Source organism: Lethenteron reissneri, chromosome 51, assembly GCF_015708825.2.
Source record: "Lethenteron reissneri isolate LAM-NWPU_2019-01 chromosome 51, ASM1570882v1, whole genome shotgun sequence".
Taxonomy (NCBI): Eukaryota; Metazoa; Chordata; class Hyperoartia; order Petromyzontiformes; family Petromyzontidae; genus Lethenteron; species Lethenteron reissneri.
This window is the reverse complement of record NC_083829.1, coordinates 5,972,175-5,995,954: the sequence shown is the minus strand read 5'-3', so window position 1 is coordinate 5,995,954 and position 23,780 is coordinate 5,972,175. Positions and strand designations below refer to the sequence as shown.

Here is a 23,780-nt window from a genome sequence, read left to right as displayed (position 1 = left end):
ACCACCCCTCCCTATCCACCACTGCAGTGACTCAGCAGAAATCTCAGCGGCTCAACAAAACAAAAACAGCGCAGCACACACGCCCGGCGTGCACGCTCCTGTAACCGATGCCAACAGCCGCTACCCAACCCCAGCACTGGAGTAGCTGGGCGAGGCTTCACACACTTGGGGGGGGAAGAGGATGGAAATAGAGACAAAGATCCCCCGTATAGCCTGTAATAGACTGTAGGGGCAAGTGCTGTTAGCGAGTAGCACTTATGAAGGCCGGCGCGGCACGCAGGGGGATGGGTTGGCCAGCACCACACCCGGCAGCCTTTGTCTCCCTGGTGGTGATGTTTCACATATCGCACCAGGTACTCATTTGAGGCCGAGTCCACGTAGGGGAGGCACAGGACCGGTCCAGATAATCGTCACTGGTGTTGGTGGCCGTGAGCGGAAATTGAACCCGGGTCGCCGGGTTCGTAGTGCAGTACACTCACCGCTCACCGACCCATCCATCGACCCACCAGTCCAACCATCAACCCAACCAGCCACCAGTCCAACCATCAACCCAACCAGCCACCGGCCCAACCATCAACCCACCCAGCCACCATGTCACTCCCCTGCCAGCGTGGAAATCGATCGCGGTTGCATGTGAATAAATGAATGACTCAGCCCGCCTGCAATGCAACAACAATGAACCACTAAATACTCGGAAGGCGCCTTGGACGCGCGCGCGCTCCGTCTGTACGTGGGAGACAGACGCCACCCTTTCGCAGAATGATGAAAAGTGAGCGCAGGGCCAGGAAACCGAGGCCGTATTCTGCCGATCGTGAAACGCACTTTCTACCCCCCCCTCCCCTCTGAAGGGTGGTGGTGTGCGTCTTCTCGTCCAGAGAATACGGTGTCTTCTGGCCTGCACTGACATGCCCCCCCTATCAGATTATAAGACGCGGGCCCCCCCCCCGACTTTTCTTTTAAACGACCGGGAGAACAGCGTGTCTTACAATTGGGAGGGACACAGCAAATTCGAAATTCCATTAAATCTTTGAACCTTAGGATTGAAGGCGCGCTACTAAACGTCGCCGGGCGTGGTGGTTGCCCTTCATAGGCGCTACCCGCTAACAGTGCTTGCTCCGACAGTCAGCCAGGGCTATACGGGAGACCTTTGTCTTTGTGACACACATTGCCATGGCTTCCCCTTGGTGGCCAAAGCGAAGAGTTGGGCCCCCGTCCCGGACAGCCGCCATGAGATGCGATCAACAAGAGAGAGTCAAAGAGCAAAGCACTTCTTTAAAACGGAGTTCACATGTCCGAGCCGTGTGAGCGTAAGCGACGATGCGATGAAGCCAAGAGCAGTCCGCGATACAGAACAGCCTCTAGGCTGCGACCGTGCGAGACGAATTCAATATTGGGGGGGGGCCCCACCTGAGCGATTGCCGCACCCCCCTGAGCTGATAATCAGAATATTTATTGATAATGGAGGAATCCGATGAGCTATAAAGCAGGCAATAACGTTACATCAACAATCAATACAAACGCATACTAGTAGTGCAACGTACAAACAAATACAGGAAAACCTTGGATTGCGAGCATAATTTGTTCAGGAAACGTGTTTGTAGTCCAAAGCACTCGTATATCAAAGCACTGGTACATCAGTTGTGATCACGTGACGCTCGGCAGACAAAGCGTATACTCGTACTACTCGTATTGCAAGACCGCGCTCGTTTATCAAATTATAATTTATTTAAATGTTTTGCTCGTCTTGCAAAATACTCGCAAGACCAAGTTACTCGCAATCCAAGGTTTTACTGTAACGCTAAACCATCCCCCAACCTACCAGGCAAAGCCCACTGAGGAATTCACTTATTTTTCAGAAGCGACCTGACCTCCACAAATTATAGCTCAACAAAGAGGCCCATCATTTGGGCATTCATAGCGTGCCAGCCTTCATAGTTGCTGCCACTCGCTAACAGCACTGGCCCCAAGTCTGTTTGAAGTTTAACACGTGTAGCTTTCGCGACCAATATCATCCATAAGAGGTGTTTTTTGGGTTAGATCGCGTCAATATGAATGTGTCATTAAACTCGCCACCACCCGACACAGCCAATTAGTAAGGTTTGTCACGTGAACAGAACATGCCAATTCGTTACTCTTTTCGATTTAAAGCTTTCGTGACTGCAGGGATTCATATTCTTGGTTCTTTCGGTAAAGTCACGTAGAAGGGAAATAATAAATAATAATAAAATAATGATGTAATATAATATTATTTTGTAATATAATTTTAATATATTATTTTATTTTTTCCCTTCGACGTGACTTCACCGAAAGAACCAAGAATATCAATTCGTTACTCGTACAGCACACCGGTTGTGTGTTGGTAGAGTAAACCCACAACACTTACAATCCGAGTTACGACGGTTCCCCACTTATTACAACCAGCATCATCAGGCGACAGCCAGATTTGTAGAGAAATCATCCCGTAGACGGGGGGATAAATGTGACGTCGTCACTTGTGAGCCAATCAGATGCGAAGACACGAAGTGGTGGGGGGGGGGGGGTGTTAAGGCTACACCGGCGGATGGATTGGACGCTTCTGTTGACAACAGAACTGGGTGAGGGCACCGAGATTTGTACCAGCTCCGAGTGGACCACAAAACCCTCGTGGCGAGGTGACCGGCTCTCGGAGGGAGGCTTCACGCGCCGACCCCGCCGGACGTGGCGAAGGTTGACGATGATCGTGACGGTGACGATGATTTTAGGGAGGGAAGGCGGTGATTCTAAGCGGAACCAAACGTCCGCTCCTGCTAGATTATTTTTCTACTGCCGATTATTTTGTTGCTTCTTCTGCTGCTGCTGCTGCTGCTTGACGATTCTTTCGATTTTACTGCTGATAATTATTCCACTGTACTTCTGCTGATGACGATTACTCCGCCGCTGATGATGATTCTGCAGCTGCTGCTAATGACAATTAGTCTGCTGATGATGATTCGGCTGATGATGACTCTGCAGCTGCTTCCGTCGGTGATAATACTGCTGCTACTGCTAATGACAAAAACATATTCTGCTACTGATGATGACTACAGCTATTGCTAATGTTAATCACGACTCTACCGCTGTTCTTTCTTATGATTCTGCTGATAATTCTACTTTTGTTTCCTCTGATCACAACAACAGCAGCATTTTATAACACAGCAACCCACAAAGACGATTACCCCAGAACACTAAATACTGTCGGGGTAAGTGCTGCTAGCGAGCACCTACTCACCAGCAACCCACCAAACAAGAACAAAGATCCCCCGTATAGCCTTAACAGACTCTCGGGGCAAGAGCTAATTAGCGAGCACCTATGAAGGCTCGCTAACAGCACACACAGCACACGATCGCTCCAACGTTTCACCTGCTCACGCCATCGTTAACCCCCCCCCCACACACGTCTATCCCTTTCGAGATTTGAAGCTTTCGTGACTGCAAGGATTCATACTCTTTGGTTGTTTTCGGTAAAGTCACGTAGGGGAAAAAAAGAATAAAAATAATAGAAATAAAATAATAAAATATTTTGTTTCTATTATTTTCATCATTTATTTTTTACCTACGTGACTTTACCGAAAAAACCTCCAGAGTACGTCTATCCCTCCCTGTAAAAGTTCCACAGGACTGTGTGTAAACCCTCTGTCGCACGTCCGCAGGCAACTTTCACGACACAAACTTCACGGCGCGTACCTTGCATAGCCCACCCGCAGACACACACGGCTCATCATTCACCAGTCGCCAAGGCCCCAAGGCCAAGCAAGACCCCCACGACGTCACCAACGGCGCCTGTGCCAGGCTACGTGCACTTTGAGGCCACGTGAAGGTGTCGAAGATGCCTACCTACTACTCCCCTCCCCCCACACACACTCACACACTTGCACCATATACACACACACGCGCCAGGGACAAGAAACAACTTCCTCCGATGGGAGTTCAACACGTGTCGTGTCACGCGGGGCTAATGCGCGGGGTGAACGCAGGTCGCACGGATCTAAACGGACAAGAGGCAGCAAGACACTCACACACAAAGACAAAGACCCCCCCCCCCCCCCGTGTAGCCTGTAACAGACTGTCGGGGCAAGTGCTGTTAGCGGCCGGGCGTGATGCTGACCATCAACCACCCACTCGTGTGCCGTGCTGGCCTTCATAGGTGCTCCACCCACACACACAGACAACACACACACATACACGCCCACACACCCACACACAGACAACACACACACAACACAACACACACCCACCCACACACAACACACACCGCTACCATACAGCTATGCCAGACAGTCGCACACAGCTAACATGGGAGATAACAATGCCCAATCAACACCCAGGACTCAGCAACACCGCAACCACCCAGCCACCACCCTCAACAACACAGCCCCCACCCAGCCACCACCCTCAACAACACAGCCCCCACCCAGCCACCACCCTCAACAACACAGCCCCCACCCAGCCACCACCCTCAACAACACAGCCCCCACCCAGCCACCACCCTCAACAACACAGCCCCCACCCAGCCACCACCCTCAACAACACAGCCCCCACCCAGCCACCACCCTCAACAACACAGCAACCACCCAGCCACCACCACCAACAACACAGCAACAACCCAGCCACCACCACCCGGACTAACAACACCGCCACCACCCACCCACGCAGCCACCACCACCGGGACTAACACCGCTGCCGCACAGCGAACTCACCGGCCGCCTGACCGCACGAGGCACAACCTTCCCGTGGCGTTGCCGGCCACGGCACAGGAATGACGATGCAGTGGTGGTGGTGACGACGAACAAGACGGATGGTAGTAGTGGTGGTGGTGACGAACAAGACGGATGGTAGTGGTGGTGATGACGATGACGAACAAGACGGATGGTAGTAGTGGTGGTGGTGGTAGTGGTGGTGGCGGCCGTGGTGGGCGGAGCGCAGCTGCGATCACGAGGGGTTGGTGACTCGGCCCTTAAATAGAAACCGGGGGGGACTTTCCCCGCTCGTGTGTTTGTTGCTCGAGGGGGCAGGGGCGGAACGGCAAACAGCAGCAGCAGCCGGCCAACTTGAGCAACACAAACGTAGATCGGGGAAGCCGCCACACTCACGATGGTGATGATAAGTAGAATGGTACAGGAACATTGGTGGTTGTTTGTAACCGGTAACAAAATTATACTTTCGTTGTTTTGTATCGCGTCAACAGCATCCTCAACGCTGTACTATTAATGAGATTTAAAGACAAAGACATTCCGTATAGCCTTAACAGACTGTAGGAGCAAGTGTCGTTAGCGAGCACTTATGAAGGCACACGAGGGGGTGGGTGGCCAGCACCACGCCCGGTCGCCTTTGTCTCCCCAGTGGCGATGTTTATACACCGCACAGGTACTCGTTTGAAGCTGAGTCGACCTAGGGGAGGCCCAGGACCGGTTCAGATACTCGTCACTGGTGTTGGCCGTGAGCGGGAATCGAACTCAGGTTTCGTAGTGCAGAGCGCTAACCACTTCTCATAATAGAAAGAAGCCCAACACACACAGCAAGCAAATGAAAACCCTACCAAGCAAAATCCAAAAATGAATAAAATTAACAAATGGCATAAAACAAAAAACAGAAGCGTCAAAAAAGTTCTCAAAACAAATAAAAGTGATAAAAAATTATGAAAATATTTTAAAAAATCGAGCCTTTCCAGCATTAAGAGGCGTTTAGATGTTCAAACGCCAAATGGGACACCTATCATCATCATCATCACAAAGATACCAAGTCCGCATTAACCACACAAGCTTGCAGTAAAACACGCAAACCAAACGCGCATTTGTGCTGTCATGTCGAGAAACACAGAGGAGGCCAATCAGTTGCAAAGACAATTTACAACATTATTACCAAAGCACGGTGATAATATAATTGACAACAAGGGTGGGCATCCCTCGATTTTACAAACGTTACTTTTTAACGAAATTCCACGCCGCAGCGTATAACAAATTGCCCCCGCGTCGGCGAAATGTCACTTCGGTCCACGACCGTGACATCGTGAAAACCAGAAGCAGGGCGTGAGGCTGCCGTCACAACCAACGGCCGTCGTTTGCGCGGTGGCAGCAGTGACGGCCTCCTCCATCCACATCGCCATTACCCAGCCATTCCAACATGCAGGAGATCTTGATCTTCTTGGTTCTTTCGGTAAAGTCACGTGACTTTACCGAAAGAACCAAGAAGATGAATCCCTGCAGTTACGAAAGCTTCAACTCAAGATCTCCTTAAAGCTTTCGTGACTGCAGGGATCCATACTCTTTGGTTCTTTCGGTAAAACCACGTGGGTAGAAAAATTTATAGATTGCGACGTTTCGATCGCAAAACGTGAATTTACCTAAAGAACCAGAGAGTATGCAAGGAGATCCTTTTTGGGGAGTTCCCTGAAAAGGCAAATTTATTTTCTTTCCCAGTAATTATTGTATGTTTTTTTTTTATTGTGAAAAGTGATATACAGGGACTCCTCTACTTAGGAACGAGTTAGGTTCAAGAGGTCTGTCCGTAAGTTGATTTGTTCGTAAGTCCAACTTTACTCCTGTCGATTCCAAACATGTTGTACGGCATGCACACTAAACACGGAGAGTGGCTTTAAAAGTCGTATAATCTCCTGTAGATGTAGACGCCACTGGCTCTACACGTTCTGCATATGCAGATGCCACCACCGCAATTTATTACGCGGCGATTGACCTTACGACTTTCGGTCCGAACAAGCAACTGGACATAGGGACAGATTTGAAGTTTTCGTGACTGCAAGGATTCATACTCTTAGGTGTTTTCGGTAAAGTCACGTAGGTAAAAAAGAAAATGATAAAAAAATGAATTTTTATTATTATTTTATTTCTACTATTATTTGTATTATGTATTTTTTACCTACATGACTTTACCGAAAAAAACCTAAGAGTATACATAGGGACAGGTTTGTTCGTATTATCTGAATTTTCGTAAATAGAGGAGTCACTGTAGGTGCATATTTTTTTTCCGGTTAGGAGTAGAGTTGAAATGACTGCGCAGACACACATCCCTAACTTTTAGTGTTAAATTAATGGGAAAAGCCACCAGGTTTTATGCATCTGTTTTGTTTAATGCATCCCTTTCGTAAAATCGAGGGATACCTGCATTGCCCTTTCTTTCTGTGTGTGGAAATCCACAGTACAAAGTCAATTCAAAGAACATGTACGTTGAACTTCTTTCGCAACCGTACGAAGTGAGCCGTGCTAATCGGAGGTGCGGGGGACAAGAAACTAAAAAACTGTTTTAAATAAATTAGTTTTAGATGCAAAAGTACATAGCCCCCACAGTGGCTTCCTAATATCGGAAGAGCGTTCCAGACGGCCGCAGAAGCGCATCTGAAAGCGCCACGCGATGCGGCATGGTACAGATACACGGGGCGGTTCGTACAACTCGTCCAGAGTTTCCGTCTTTGAACAAATGCTGCAGCTGCGTGATATTCGGACAGAAGTCATTCAGGCTGATGGACTGACAAAGATGCTTTATGTTGGCACGTAGGCTCTCACGACCAATATTATTCATAACAAAGGTTTTTGGGTGAGATCGTGTTATTTATAAATGTGTCGCAACCCTCCACCACCCGACACGGCCAATCAGTAAAACATTAACCCGTAAAAACAAAGTTTTTCACTATAAATCCTTTATATGCGTGATGGCTAAGGTCCTCTCGTCCTCTGGCTTGAGATGGCTGCCACCTATGGGTCAGATGATTGCCTGCCACCATTAAGCAATTGGTAATTAAATATAATTTATTTTTTCCTAAAAAGTGTAAAATTTTAGAAATTGTTTTTCACGAAAATGCATTGTCGCGCACAACGAGTTTGTGTGCAAAATGTCAGTTCGATTGGATCACGGGAAGTGGGTTAAAAAACGACCGAAAGATTTGCACGGTCGTAAGCGCGCAAGCAAGCAAGCGAACTTAATATAAAGGATTTAAAAAATGTGGCACGTTGACAAAAGACGAATAGTTCACTACTTTAGCCCACCGGTGTGTTCAAGAGTGATTCCACAACATTTACAGTTTTTTGAGTACCACGTTTCGCTGGTAATTACATTACTGGCCAAGACTAATTAGAGAATCCATTGAAATTGAGAGAAATAAATAACTATAATCGCTGACAGCCACAGGCTTAGTGCGGCCTGGAAGCGTATTATTAAATAATACATTACAATTACTTATAGGGGAATTACATATTGATTGCAAACGTAGTATATTATTACAATAACCCCCCACCCTCCACTACCTGACTTCTGCACCTGATTGGGTAAAGTGATTGGGTTCAGTTATTAAATAATACACATTACAACTAATTACTAATCTACAACTGATTACTAATCATAACAATGCACTGATTACTAATCCATCATATAATTACAATACCCCCCCTCCGCCTCTGATCTCTGCACCTGATTGGGTTAAATGATGACATCACCCTGCTGCGAGATTAAAGATCGGGAGCAGGTGGAGGGCTTCACCATTCTGGCAAATTGCCTGATGATGCTGGATGTATTTACCAGCGAAACGTCGTACTCAAAAAATTGTAAATGTTGTGGATTCACTCTTCAACACACCGGTGGGCTAAAGTAGTGAACTATTTGTCTTTTCGATGTAAAGCTTTCGTGACTGCAGGGATTCATATTCTTGGTTCTTTCGGTAAAGTCACGTGACTTTACCGAAAGAACCAAGACGATTTGTCTTTTGTCAACATGAAACATTTTTTACTGATTGGCCGTGTCGGGTGGTGGAGGGTTTCGGCACATAAATAACGCGATCTAACCCAAAAAAAACCTTTATGATGAATGCTTTATTTCATTCACGTGTCGAGACATGGGGAGGTGATCTCTGCTCGGATTACACTGGTCAACACACTTTTTCTGGCATAAGGTATTCCAACGGTTTTAAGGTAATTTTGGGGTGCTGATTCCAAATCTGGCATCAGTTTTTGTCTATCACATCAGGTTTTTGAGATATCAAATATTGCATTTTCAATAAAAACTGCAGAAGAAAAATATTAAATAAATGTGGATACCTACATAAAATGATATTATAAACACACACTATCCTAAAAATACAGCACCATATTTTAACACTAAAGCAGTCACTGACTCGCAACAACTTGCAATCATAAGTGACAGAGTTAATTTCGGGTAAAAATCAATGAAAATGGGGTATGCCGATAGCATAAAAATGAGATGTGATAGAGCAAATCTGAGATCAGATTTAGAATCAGCACCCTGAAATGAGTCTAAAACAGCTGCAAAAGTCCAGGCCAGAATGTTTTTTTTGTTGTTGACCAGTGTTATCGGCTGTTATAGGAGGGACTAACAACTGGGTCACCGTGGCACACTCCACGGGCAGGTGGGGTCGATGCAAGGGAGTGATGCACGGGGAAAGAGAAAGGAACGGGAGAGAATCAGAGGTCGCAAACGGGTTTTGATTCCTTACCCGTACCCGGCCGCACCAGGGTCGCAAACGGGTACCCGTACCCTACCCGTACCCGGCCGGGTACGGGTAGAGTACGGGTATTGCGTACCTGATTGCGACCTCTAGGATGAAGCCATGTTGCAGGCGCGGGTGGGTTGATTCTAGGAACTTGAATTGTGAGAAGAGACAAGAAGTTGGGAAATGAGTGACAAACGGTTACTCACCAGTGACTCACGGCCTACCCGTACCCGTACCCGGCCGCACCAGGGTCGCAAACGGGTACCCGTACCCGGCCGGGTACGGGTAGCCAGGTATCGGGTAGGGTACGGGTATCGGGTACCCGGTTGCGACCTCTGGAGAGAATGCCCAGAGCGCAAGTCGCCAAGACAGACGAAGATGAGGAGGAGGGCATGGCACCGCTGCGGGTAAGATGTAGGAGCGAGAGTTAAAGGGCAGAGGGGGCTGAGTCAAAAGAGGGCCGTAATCAATCACTGGGCACAGTGATGGAATCTACCATCAACAATCAGAATCTTTCATCAGAATCTTTATTCACCCTGGAGGAATCCGATGAGCCACAAAGCTCTTTCACAGATCAAGCTCCCCCAACGCCTGGGAGTAATTCAAGACGCGTATTTGCTCAACTCGGAATCCACCTCCCATTGTTTCATTCCGCCAAACTCTTACAATGGATAACACGTTACTCAATTCAAAGAGTTTGTGCTTCAAACTTTTGACATTGTGGGCCCTTTGAGGCCTTCGTGCTCAGCACGTGCGTTCAAACTATTATTTTTATTTAAATGTAAACGATCGCGAGCAGCGATTTTTAAATCGGACCGATGCCTCCCTGCCTCGCAGTAACATGCTCACAGCAGGCTGGGGCGTCTGTGTCAACACCACAGCAGCTGCGGCTGATGCTGAGGCTGATGCTGCTGCTGTTGATGCTGCGGCTGCTGCAGACTGCGAACGAAAACAGCAAACGTGGCGATCGCTTATCGTGGAATTGCCGGGGAGGTGAATCACAGGCGATGGGCGCCACACATCTGTTCCGCGACTCCGACTCTGTCACCGGTCACATTCCTGAGGATGTGCCTCCACAGACCCCCTTGCTCGCGATGGATTCGTGGATGCGGTTTGAACATTTTCATCGTTATACATTTTTTATTTCTCTCACACATCCGCTTTTTTCCTTCTTTCTTTCTTTCTTCCAGAATGGAATCTTATCCGAAAGCTCGCACAAATCGGGCCATTCACGGGCATAAATAACCACCCACTCCCTCTCACCATCGTGTCCTCCCTCCTCCTCCCAACCCTGCCCTATCCCTCCTCCCCACTACTTTCATTCCAAGTTCCTCTCATGTTCTCCCCCTCTCCCCCTGTCTCCATCCTCCTTCTCTCTCCATCCAATGACAAAGATCCCCCGTATAGCCCTAACATACTTTTGGGGCAAGTGCTGTTAGCGAGCAGCACCGATGAAGGCCGGCGTTGCTACACGAGGGGGTGGGCGGCCAGCACCACGCCCGGCTGCCTTTGTTGCCCTCGTGGCGATGTTTACACATCTCACCAGGGTACAGGACTCATTGGAGGCAGAGTCGACCTAGGGTAGGCCCAGGACTGGTTCAGGTAATCTCGTCACTGGTGTTGTCGGTGGCCGTGAACAGTAATGGAATTCGGGTCGTCGGGTTCCTAGGGCAGTGCGTCACCGTTTCAACGCTCCCTCCTCCTCTTCTCTGTCTCCTCCCATAACTTCTGCTCACTATCCCCTACCCACTCTCCCCTACCCACCCTCCCCTACCCACTCTCCCCTACCCACCCTCCCCTACCCACCCTACCCACTCTCCCCTACCGACCCTCCCCTACCCACCCTCCCCTACCCACTCTCCCCTATCCACCCTCCCCTCCCCACTCTCCCCTACCCACTCTCCCCTACCCACCCACTCTCCCCTACCCACTCTCCCCTACCCACTCTCCCCTGCCCACCCTCCCCTACCCACCCTCCCCTACCGACCCTCCCCTACCCACTCTCCCCTATCCACCCTCCCCTACCCACTCTCCCCTACCCACTCTCCCCTACCCACCCTCCCCTACCCACCCTCCCCTACCCACCCACCCCTACCCACCCTCCCCTACCCACTCTCCCCTATCCACTCTCCCCTACCCACTCTCCCCTACCCACTCTCCCCTACCCACCCTACCCACTCTCCCCTACCGACTCTCCCCTACCCACTCTCCCCTACCCACCCGCCCCGACTACCCACCCGCCCCTACTACCCAAGCACCCCTCACCAACGCGACCTGCCCACGCACACCCTCCTACGCGCACCGCCCCACGCGTTACTCGCGTCCGAAACCCAAAACCCTCGCGGCTGCATGCGCCGTGGAGTAAATTCCAGGGTCCACCTCCGCCGGTGGTTTCGTTGGTTTCGTTACTCTCCCCACCAGGCCTGCACAGGTCCGATAGCTCTGAACCGGCTCCTGCTGCTGGATGTGACACGTTCCATTTCATCTGTCCTGCAAGACGGCGATATTATCGCGCCCGCGCCTCGCTTGAACAAAACAGAGATCCGATCGCAAATTACTATTCGTCTATCTACCTTGAGATAAAGGCCTCCCCCCTCGCCCCCCCGCAAATGCTGTGCCGGTCACGGGAATTGTTTCACAAGACTTCACCATGCTGGGTTGGTGAAGGGGGGGGGGGGAATGGGTATTAGCCTTGGCCAGGAATCGAACTCGGGTAGCCGGGTTAGCGGCAGCGCAGCGTTCTAACCCACGGTGCCACGGCGCCCACAAGAACGGGGTTTTAGCACCTGCACAGCCTCTCTTGTCAATTCACTGCTGGATGAGGGCCTCCCCATGGCGTGAGGGTTATTTAAGCATACTTCACCGCTCTGGTCAGTGCGGGCTGGTGAATGCGGGCTGCGGAGACGTGTGGGAGCATCGAAGTACCGTACAAGAATGGGTCTTCCTGCACTAACCACTGCTACCCATGACCAAGTCCCGCAGCAGCCTGGAACTAAACCAAACTATTTTTATTTTACCAGGTAAGGACACATTTTACTGGACATCTATGAACTCATCGGATTTCTCCAGAATAAAGAATCTGTTGGCCCACTGAGCTACAGAGCTGTTTCAGAAGCGCCTTGGCTATCACAAATGATAGCTCAACAAAGTGGCTCATCATTTGGAAATGTACAGCAGCCAAATACTCTAAACGCGTTTTATAAATGTGGAGGGAATAACCGTAAGACCCGGAAAAAAATGCGATACCCCGACACCGTTCAGGGTCGGTATCGAACCCATGACCTCCTGCATGCCAGGCGAGTGAGTTAACATCTCGTCGCCGTGGCGACCCAACAACCGGCTGTACATAGTGGACAACCGAAACAACACCCAGACTCGCCCCACAAGGCTTCCGAAACCTGACCGGGTGATCTTCTTAAACAAAGGCAATCACTTAAATCATTGTATAAATATCACCACAGTCATACAAATACAAAGATCGCCCGTACAGCCTTAACAGGCTGTTGGGGCAAATGCTGTTATCGAGCACCTATGAAGGCTGGCACGGCACATGAAGGGGTGGGTGGCCAGCACCACGCCCGACCGCCTTTGTCTACTCAGTGGTGATGCCCCTAGGGTCTGGAATGCTATTGCCAATAAACTGCAACCTGAATCACTACCTATAAGATATTCACTCAAAACTGCTCTAGAGGAGTTGTACACCCCTAGCTGCCACTGCTATTCAGTGGCCTAAAATAAAATGTTTCGCACCGGATGACCGCTGCAAAATATGATCTGTGTTTTGATTTAGTGTGCTAATCTTTAAAGGTGCATTGAAAAATATTGATACTCCAACTGATGCTCCTACTGTTGTGGAGTGACTCATGCAGCCAGCTATGGCTGCAGGGTTTTGGTGGTACATGTTGTTTATGTCGTTTATTGTGAAATTTCGGTCAGTTCCTATGATCACTGTTACATTGCTTTTATGGCTTTATTTTGCCGATTTCGAAAACTTTTTTGGTTTGGCCATGTTTGTTTGTTGTAGTACGGAGTTAGACTGATGGCTTTAATCTAAGTTGTCTTGTGGTTGTTGTTGTTTGACTTGCATCCCACTGGGATTTTTGCACAGAGCGTTGGTGTACTGGTGCTTTTCTAGAAGATTTTTTGCTGTTTCTTCCTGGATTTTTCTGTTTGCGCATAGTCACTTTAAGATATTTTCTTGTTCATGTTTTTGCTTGTTGCGGTTGCGCCCGATTCAAGAGCCGAATGGCTCACAGGGCTATATCAAATAAATGAAACTGAAATGAACTAATTTGAGGTCAAGTCATTCTAGCGGAGGCCCAGGACCGGTTCAGATATTTGTCCCTGGTGTTGGCCGTAAACGGGAATTGAACTCGGGTCGCCGGGTTCGTAGTGTAGCGAACCAACCGCTTACACATACACACAAAAGCACAAAAGTACATGTGACAAGTTCATAAACTAATGCTACCACTCTCAAGATTCCTCCTGCTAAGATGTAAGGGACTCAAAAACTAAAAACTTTCTATAAGCGATCTGGCCACAAATGATAGCCCAATGACATGGCTTATGTGGAAATTCATAGCAGTCAAATCTCCAAATGCATGTTTCTAAAAACACGGAGGACCTGGAGAAAATTCCACACGACCACGGGGAGAGAGACATGCAAACTCCAAATATACAGGCGTCAGCGTTGGGATCGAACCCACCAACATCCTGTATACCAGGCGAGGCAGTTAACATCTCGCCACCGTGCGCCCTAAGCTAAGACGGCTTGCCAAGCACCACCGTATCACGGCAGGGGCAGGGAAACGTCGTCACGGGCAGAAACCTCTTCCTAACCGAGCGAGAGCGCCAACTGGCTCCTTCACATTCACCCTCGGCGGGCAATTCCACAACAACACTCACTCACACCGCCATCGCTCGTGCCACTCGCTGCAGGAGGCCACGGAGTGAGCGCCGCTGACATCACGAGCGTGGCGTTGTTGCCAGGTCGTTCATTCTATACCCCTCAGTGCGACCGTGGTCATTCAACCGAAACTTTCAACCCAAATATGGAAAACCCATAGACACGTAAAGATACATATACACCCACAGAGATACACAGAGACACATAGAGATGCATAGAGACCTACAGAGATACACAGAGACCCACAGAGATACACAGAGACCCATAGAGATGCATAGAGACCTACAGAGATACACAGAGACCCACAGAGATACACAGAGACCCATAGAGATGCATAGAGACCTACAGAGATACACAGAGACACATAGAGATACATAGAGACCTACAGAGATACACAGAGACACAGAGAGATACATAGACATCCACAGAGATACACAGAGACACATAGAGATGCATAGAGACCTACAGAGATACACAGAGACCCACAGAGATACACAGAGACCCATAGAGATGCATAGAGACCTACAGAGATACAGAGAGACCCATAGAGATGCATAGAGACCTACAGAGATACACAGCGACCCACAGAGATGCATAGAGACCTACAGAGATACACAGAGACACATACAGATACATAGACACCCACAGAGATACACAGAGACACATAGAGATGCATAGAGACCTACAGAGATACACAGAGACACATAGAGATGCATAGAGACCTACAGAGATACACAGAGACCCACAGAGATACACAGAAACCCATAGAGATACATAGAGACCTACAGAGATACACAGAAACCCATAGAGATACATAGAGACCTACAGATACACAGAGACCCATAGAGATACATAGAGACCTACAGAGATACACAGAAACCCATAGAGATGCATAGAGACCTACAGAGATACACAGAGACACATAGAGATGCATAGAAACCTACAGAGATACACAGAGACCCATAGAGATGCATAGACACCCACAGAGATACACAAAGACCCATAGAGATACATAGAGACCTACAGAGATACACAGAGACACATAGAGATACATAGAGACCTACAGAGATACACAGAGACACACAGAGATGCATAGAGACCTACAGAGATACACAGAGACACATAGAGATGCATAGAGACCTACAGAGATACACAGAGACCCATAGAGATGCATAGACACCCACAGAGATACACAGAGACACATAGAGATGCATAGAGACCTACAGAGATACACAAAGACCCATAGAGATACATAGAGACCTACAGAGATACACAGAGACACACAGAGATGCATAGAGACCTACAGAGATACACAGAGACACATAGAGATGCATAGAGACCTACAGAGATACACAGAGACCCATAGAGATACATAGAGACCTACAGAGATACACAGAGACACACAGAGATGCATAGACACCCACAGAGATACACAGAGACACATAGAGATGCATAGAGACCTACAGAGATACACAGAGACCATAGAGATGCATAGAGACCTACAGAGATACACAGAGACCCATAGAGATGCATAGAGACCTACTGAGATACACAGAGACACAAAGATACACAGAGACACATAGAGATACACAGAGACACATAGAGATGCATAGAGACCTACTGAGATACACAGAGACCCATAGAGATGCATAGAGACCTACAGAGATACACAGAGACCATAGAGATGCATAGAGACCTACAGAGATACACAGAGACCCATAGAGATGCATAGAGACCTACTGAGATACACAGAGACACATAGAGATACATAGAGACCTACAGAGATACACAGAGACACAGAGAGATACATAGACACCCACAGAGATACACAGAGACCCATAGAGATATATCGACTTATATAGATGCATCAAAGATGAACCACGGTGCTGACGGTGGCCATGCAACCAAAACTATGGACGGTATGACTAAACCCACTGTGGTCTCTGTGTTCCTTCAATGTAGGAGGAACAGCAAAACTGTATCCCTCTCATATCCTTGGTTCTTTCGGTAAAGTCCCTTCTACGTGACTTTACCGAAAGAACCAAGAATATGAATCCCTGCAGTCACGAAAGCTTTAAATCGAAATGTTTCCTTCTCGTCGTGGCTAGCAGACCGCGAAACTGGAACCGATCTCCTGAACACATTGCAGAGGTCGCAATCGGGTAGCCGATACCCGTACCCTACCCGATACTCGGCTACCCGTACCCGGCGGGGTATGGGTACGGGTACCCGTTTGCGACCCTGGTGTGGCCGGGTACGGGTAAGGAATCAAAACCCGTTTGCGACCTCTGACACATTGCCTGCTGCTGCCATCGTGTGCGGCCACGGTGCCTGCAATGACAGATGAAGGCATTTTGTCGGTAGGCCTCAGCGTAGCCACGGGCCAACGAAAACAGAAGAATCGCGGTGTCCGCAGGTGTTCCCCGCGCCTGTGATGAAGCAACACGGCGTGAGAATCCACGCGGAAGTTCGCTCAAAAAAAAAAAAATCGCAGCGGCACTACGCCTCTCTAAATAAAATTAACGCTGATCCGCTCACTGCGTTCCGAGATCCAGCGGTCAGCGTGAGCCACCCACCCTGCGACTTGCAGACGACTTGGAATGGGAAAGGGTTCACAGTCCATGTGACGCCTCTAATACGGCGAGTTCTCTAATCAGCCGGCTTCTCTTTCCGTCTCTCAGCGCAATTCCAATCGTTCACCTCTCGGCGTTTCTCTGTGCACTTTCAACTTTTGTTCCCATCTTCTTTGTTCGCTGTCCACATCCTGAGCCTCTTACTTTGGTTGTAAGTAAATACACATTCATACAAAGTCGATATTACGTGTCCAACCGGCACGTACACTCTAATCCGTGTGTTGTTCCTCTTCCCGTTCCGTCGCGCGGCTTGCGAGACTCAAGTGCAGGCCGACTCCCAGGTCATCACGCGTCTCTGACCCACCCTGGCGAGACGCACGCGGCGATGTTCCTGCTGTGAATTCGTTGCGCGTCTTTAAAAATCAAACTGGAACCTGTTTTTTTGGCGACGTCTCGTTTTCCTTGCAAAACAGGCGAGCGGTCACGCGATACCGCCTCCGTGGGGCCCCCGCTCCACCCCCCCACACAAGCTCGCAAAAAACCCACAAACATTTCTCAAGTTTTTTTTAAGTCTTTGGCAAATTCCCCACTTTGTCCCAACCCCCACGGTGCTATCGCCGCCACGATACGAAGAATCCATTCCCGCACCGCGAGGTCACGACAACCAAAATAATCTTCCACCTTGGCCTTGGTAGAGGCAAGGGCTGCGAGCGAGCAGCACCCATGAAGGGTGGGCACGGCGGCGCACGAGGTGGTGTTGTGTCCGGGACCACATCCGCCCGCCAACCCGCCCACCCGCCTTTGTCTCCCCAGAGCTGATATTTACACAGCGCACCAGTTCCTCTTTTGAAGCCGATCGACTTAAATGAGGCCCAGTCGACCCAGAGGAGGCCCAATGACCGATTGAGATAACACTTGCCACTGATGTTAGCCGCGCCCAGGAATGGAACCCAGGCCGCCAGGTTCATAGTGCAGTGCACCAAACGTTTCGCCACCACTGTGTTCCGTAAGCCCTAACAGCTCCGACGCCTGTACCCAACAACATCAACAACCCGCTGTTCGCCACACAAAGTTGCAGTGACGTCAGCACAGAGCTCTGTGCCAGGCTAGGTGCACTTTAGGCCAGGTGTTGTGTGACTACACGTGACCCACACGAGCGAAGGGGAACAATTCAAGGAAGTGGTGAATGAGTGCAAGTGACGAAGGGGGGGGGGGAAGCTGTAAATTATTACTCTTGGTTCTTTCGGTAAAGTGACGATTGCTTGTGTGGCGATCGAAACGTCGTGATCTATTATTTTCTACCCACGTGACTTTACCGAAAGAACCAAAGAGTATGGATTCCTGCAGTCAAATCAAGACTGGAAATTATTATCGAACAAAAATCCACGCATTCGTCAATGGCACCGCCTCAAAAACGTGGGACGTTTCGGGCAGCGGTCCTCCTTCGGGGCCCACAGAGGGAGCCAGATTAGCACTGTCGCCTACGTACGGTAAAAGGGAGGGGAAGCCGTGGTCGAGTTTTCTTCACGGCACAGAAAAAAATGGGAGGCGCGCCAGGCCGGGGGTGGAGTGCTGAGGTTTCATTTGGCTTGTTAACGCTTTGGTGCCACCACTGCTAACGCAGCAGCAGCAGCGTCACCATAAATGTTGGACAGTACACCTAGCTAATTATTAAAAGAGTGTAGGGGGGGATGTAACGTCAGCAGGCTGCACGTTAACCGCACGCGCCGTGATGTAAAGTTGACAACGTGCGCTTAGACGAAGATTCCACCACCACCACCCCCCATAGCCTTCAAGAGACTGTTGGAGAAAGTGGTGTTAGAGAGCACCTATGAAGGCCGGCACGGCACACGAGGGGGTGGGTGGCCCAGCCACCACGCTCGGCCGCCTTTGTCCCCCCAGTGGCGGTGTTTACACACCACACCGGGTACTCATTGCGGGGCTGAGTCGACCTAGGGGAGGCCCAGGACCGGTTCAAATAATCGTCACTGGCGGTGGCCGTGAACGAGAATCGATCCGCTACCCACCCCTCCTATCCACCAACCCCGCACTGATCAGCGTGGTGAGGGATATGCAGACAACACAGACTGGACATTTGCTTGAAACTACTGGGCATCTTTCGATTTAAAGCTTTTGTGACTGCAGGGATTCATCTTCTTGGTTCTTTCGGTAAAGTCACGTAGAATGGAAATAATAAAATAAAAAAAATAAAACAATAAAATAATTCTCACGACGTTTCGGCCACAACGCAAGTAGCCATCCTCAGGTGTCTGACAGACCTGTTCTTTACCTGAGGACGGCTGCTTGCGTTGTGGCCGAAACGTTGTGAGAATTATTTTATTATGTTTTATTTTTATTATTTCCATTCTACGTGACTTTACCGAAAGAACCAAGAAGATACTGGGCATCTGTGAAAAAAAATTGCTTTATAGCTCGTAAGATTCCTCCAGCATAAATACATATTCTGATAAAGGTGATGTAAATTATATTAGAGTCTCTTCTCTGGTGACAACTCGAAAAAATATCTAATCCTACAACCCCATACTCATTGGTTCTTTCGGTAAAGTCACGCAGTTAGAAATAAAATAAATCACGAAGTTTCGATCGCAACACAAGCCCAATTCCTGAATTTGGGTCACCAAAAAAAAAGCCAGAAGAGCCTTGAGGAGTGGATTGGTTTCATGGGGCAACACTGCTGATGAGAGGTGGATTCTCCACTCGCGAATGCAACTGTGCAAATATCCAAACGCAGGAGGATCCTTCAATGAAGCTGGGTAAGCAATCATCATCGCCACCAGACATGCTCTATGTACCGCTCGATAAAGGCGTCTGCGCACACACACGGTTATGTGTGTATGTCGAATTTCTTTCGCACCGTACGTAGATAACTGCGCTAACGTGTTAAACTAAGGACAACAAACTAAAAACAAAAAGCAGTTAGAAAGAAATGAGCTTTCAATCTGGATGATTTAAAAGTGCACAGCTCCAAGTGGCTTCCTCGAGCCGGTAGTGAAAATTCCACATGACCATGGCAAGCGCCAGTCCATCCATAGTTGACTTTCCACAATGCGGTAACTATTTTATCGACCACAAATGACGGTGATGATGATGGTGATGTTTCACCGAGGCGACCACTGGACCGATAAATACACCAACACACAGTGACACAACAACAACACATTCTAGATTTGAAGTTTTCGTGACTGCAAGGATCCATACTCTTTGGTTTTTTCGGTAAAGTCACGAAGGTGGAAAATAAAATAAACTAAAATGAAAACATTTTTTAAATTAATTTTATTTTTTATCTACGTAACTTTACCGAAAAAACCCAAAGAGTTTGTAACAACAACACAATTAACAGACATATTCTCGTGATGGTTGTTTTTTTTTACCAACTTATTCTAAACTGGCGCAATTAAAATCTGTAAATAGCTTAATGACACCCGGGAAAGGCACAACGAAGCGATGATGGATCGAGGCGAATCACGGTGCGGCAGTCAAATAATAGAACGCGTCCCAGGGGGTACGTCCATCGAGGAGACGGAAGCGATGGTGAAATCAGCTCAGTGTTGCCGAGGGTGGGATTGTTACACCGCAACTTGAAGCAAAAAAATTCCGCGAATTCGTCAGAAGCGCTGCCTCAAAAACGTGCGACGTTTCGGGCAGCAGCCCTCCAGATGAGCGCGGTTGCCTAAGTACGGTGCGAAAGAAGTCCAAGGTACATTACACCATGTAAGGCACAGAAGCTACCTGGATCACACATTATATAACTCAACTTAGTGGCTTGTCACGTGGAGATGTACAGCAGCCACATTACTCTAAACGCGTGACGTTGATTCTAAATGTGGGGGAGGGGGGGAATCGGATGACCCGGAGACAAATCCACGCGTCCACGGGGAGAGATTCACGCAAACTCCAAATATACAGCAGCAGCAGGCGTCAGGGTCGGGATCGAACCCACGACCTCCTGTATACCTCGCGAGGTAGTTAACATCTCCTAGCCACCGTGATGGTGATGATGAGAGAGACACGCAAACTCCAAATATACAGCAGCAGGCGTCAGGGTCAGGATCGAACCCACGACCTCCTGTATACCAGGCGAGGTATTTAACATCTCCTAGCCACCGTGATGATGATGATTGAGGAAAGACACGCAAACTCTAAATATACAGCAGCAGCAGCGTCAGGGTCGGATCGAACCCCGACCTCCTGTACACCAGGCGAGGTATTTAACATCTCCTAGCCCCTGATGATGATGAGAGAGAGACACGCAAACTTAAATATACAGCAGCAGGAGTCAGGGTCGGGATCGAACCCACGACCTCCTGTATACCAGGCGAGGTAGTTAACATCTCCTAGCCACCGTGGTGATGAGAGAGAGACACGCAAACTCCAAATATATAGCAGCAGCAGGCGTCAGGGTCGAGATCGAACCCACGACCTCCTGTATACCAGGCGAGGTAGTTAACATCTCCTAGCCACCGTGGTGATGAGAGAGAGACACGCAAACTCCAAATATATAGCAGCAGCAGGCGTCAGGGTCGAGATCGAACCCACGACCTCCTGTACACCAGGCGAGGTAGTTAACATCTCCTAGCCACCGTGGTGATGAGAGAGAGACACGCAAACTCCAAATATATAGCAGCAGCAGGCGTCAGGGTCGAGATCGAACCCACGACCTCCTGTACACCAGGCGAGGTAGTTAACATCTCATAGCCACCGTGATGCCCATCTCATCGCAAGATCGTGCGATAGTTGCAGACAGGTCGCGGACGGTAGGGAGGCCTTCATCCAGCAGTGGATTGATTGATCAAGGCCGATGCCAATGATGAACGGTTAAAGCGCAGCCCTGCAATTGCTCGCTCACCCCTCTGCCAGCTGACCCGCCCCCGACTGGACGCCTGTGAAAAGAGCTTCATAACTCATCGGATTCCTTCCGGATGAATCCAGATTCTGATGCTGAACTTTCGGGAAAAGGGTCACAGACTCTAAGAGCCCCCCCCCCTCTCTCTTTCTCTCTAAAGACAGGGGTGTATGTTGGTCTACTCTTCCACAGCTAACCCAGACAAACAGCTGAGATGTTAATTCTAGATTTGAAGCTTTCGTGACTTCAAGGATTCATATGTCTTAGGCTTTTTCGGTAAAGTCACGTAGGTAAAAAGTTTAAAATGTATAAAAGTAAAAGTAAAATAAAATAAAAAAGCTGAGATGTTACTCACGAGGGAGAGGGGGAGGGGAGGGAGGGTACACACGTAAATATAAATGTGTCGTCAAACATGCCGCCACCACCCAACGCACAGGGGAGGGTTTGTCACGCGAACAACACGTGGCAGCCGATAACGAGTTGAGCAAGTTGGGAGAAGTCAACCTTCATCACGGATAACGTTGTCAACGTTACCCCCCCCCCTCCCTCCTGTGTTAACGTTACCCCTCCTCCCTCCTGTGTTAACGTTACCCCTCCTCCCTCCTGTGTGTTAACGTTACCCCTCCTCCTGTGTTAACGTTACCCCCCTCCCTCCTGTGTGTTCACGTTACCCCCCCTCCCTCCTGTGTGTTCACGTTACCCTGCTGTTAACGTTACCCTGCTCAGTGTCAAGGTTACACCTCTCCGTGTTCACGTTACCCTCCACTGCGTTAACGTTATCCTGCTCAGTGTTCACGTTACCCTGCTGTTGACGTTACCCTGCTCAGTGTTAACGTTACCCTGCTGTTAACGTTACCCTGCTGTTAACGTTACCCTGCTGTTAACGTGTTAACGTTACCTTCACGTTAAAGTTACCCTGCTGTTAACATTACCCTGCTTTTAACGTTACCCTGCTGTTAACGTGTTAACGTTACCCTGCTGTTAACGTTACCCTGCTGTTAGCGTTACCATGCTGTTAACGTGTTAACGTTACCCTGCTGTTCACGTTACCCTGCTCAGTGTTAACGTTACCCTGCTGTTAACGTCTTAACGTTACCCTGCTGTTAACGTTACCCTGCTGTTAACGTATCCCTGCTAACGTGTTAACGTTACCCTGCTGTTAACGTTACCCTGATGTTAACGTGTTAACGTTACCCTGCTGTTAACGTTACCCTGCTGTTAACGTGTTAACGTTACCCTGCTGTTCACGTTACCCTCACGTTACCATGCTGTTAACGTGTTAACGTTACCCTGCTGTTAACGTGTTAACGCTACCCTGCTGTTCACGTTACCCTCACGTTAACGTGTTCACGTTACCCTGCTCAGTGTTAACGTTACCCTGCTGTTAACGTTACCCTGCTGTTAACGTTACCCTGCTAACGTGTTAACGTTACCCTGCTGTTAACTTTACCCTGCTGTTAGCGTTACCCTGCTGTTAACGTGTTAACGTTACCCTGCTGTTCACGTTACCCTCACGTTACCATGCTGTTAACGTTACCCTGCTGTTAACGTATCCCTGCTAACGTGTTAACGTTACCCTGCTGTTAACGTGTTAGCGTTACCCTGCTGTTAACGTGTTAAAGTTACCCTCACGTTAACGTTACCCTGCTGTTAACGTTGCCCTGCTGTTAACGTGTTAACGTTACCCTCACGTTACCCCACCGCGCGTGCGACACTCACCCGCTCACCCGCTCGACGCAGCAGCAGCAACGAAACCACCGCGCGGACGATTTTTCCTTAAACAAACCAAGAAACCAAGAAGGTTTTGGTCACGACACGGAACGTCGTTTCATTAGGAAGCAAGACGCGAGAGTAGAAGGGATATCCGATGGATTGTAGCTCGAAATTTAACAACGAAAATATTTTCGTTTATTTCCCCTCACGACCGCCGAGGCCTCTGGCGGGAACTTCCGCCCCGCCTCGCCC

The 23,780-nt window shown here is 49.0% G+C and overlaps 1 protein-coding gene across 1 annotated transcript in view; it reads right to left on the bottom strand.

Annotated features, from left to right (window-relative positions):
- LOC133355543 (microphthalmia-associated transcription factor-like) overlaps positions 1–23,780 on the bottom strand; it is a 38,964-nt gene extending 15,184 nt beyond the window's left edge. The window contains exon 1 of the mRNA XM_061572883.1: positions 23,535–23,780. The gene's annotated coding sequence lies outside the window, so the exon portion shown is untranslated. The remainder of the gene's footprint in view (positions 1–23,534) is intronic.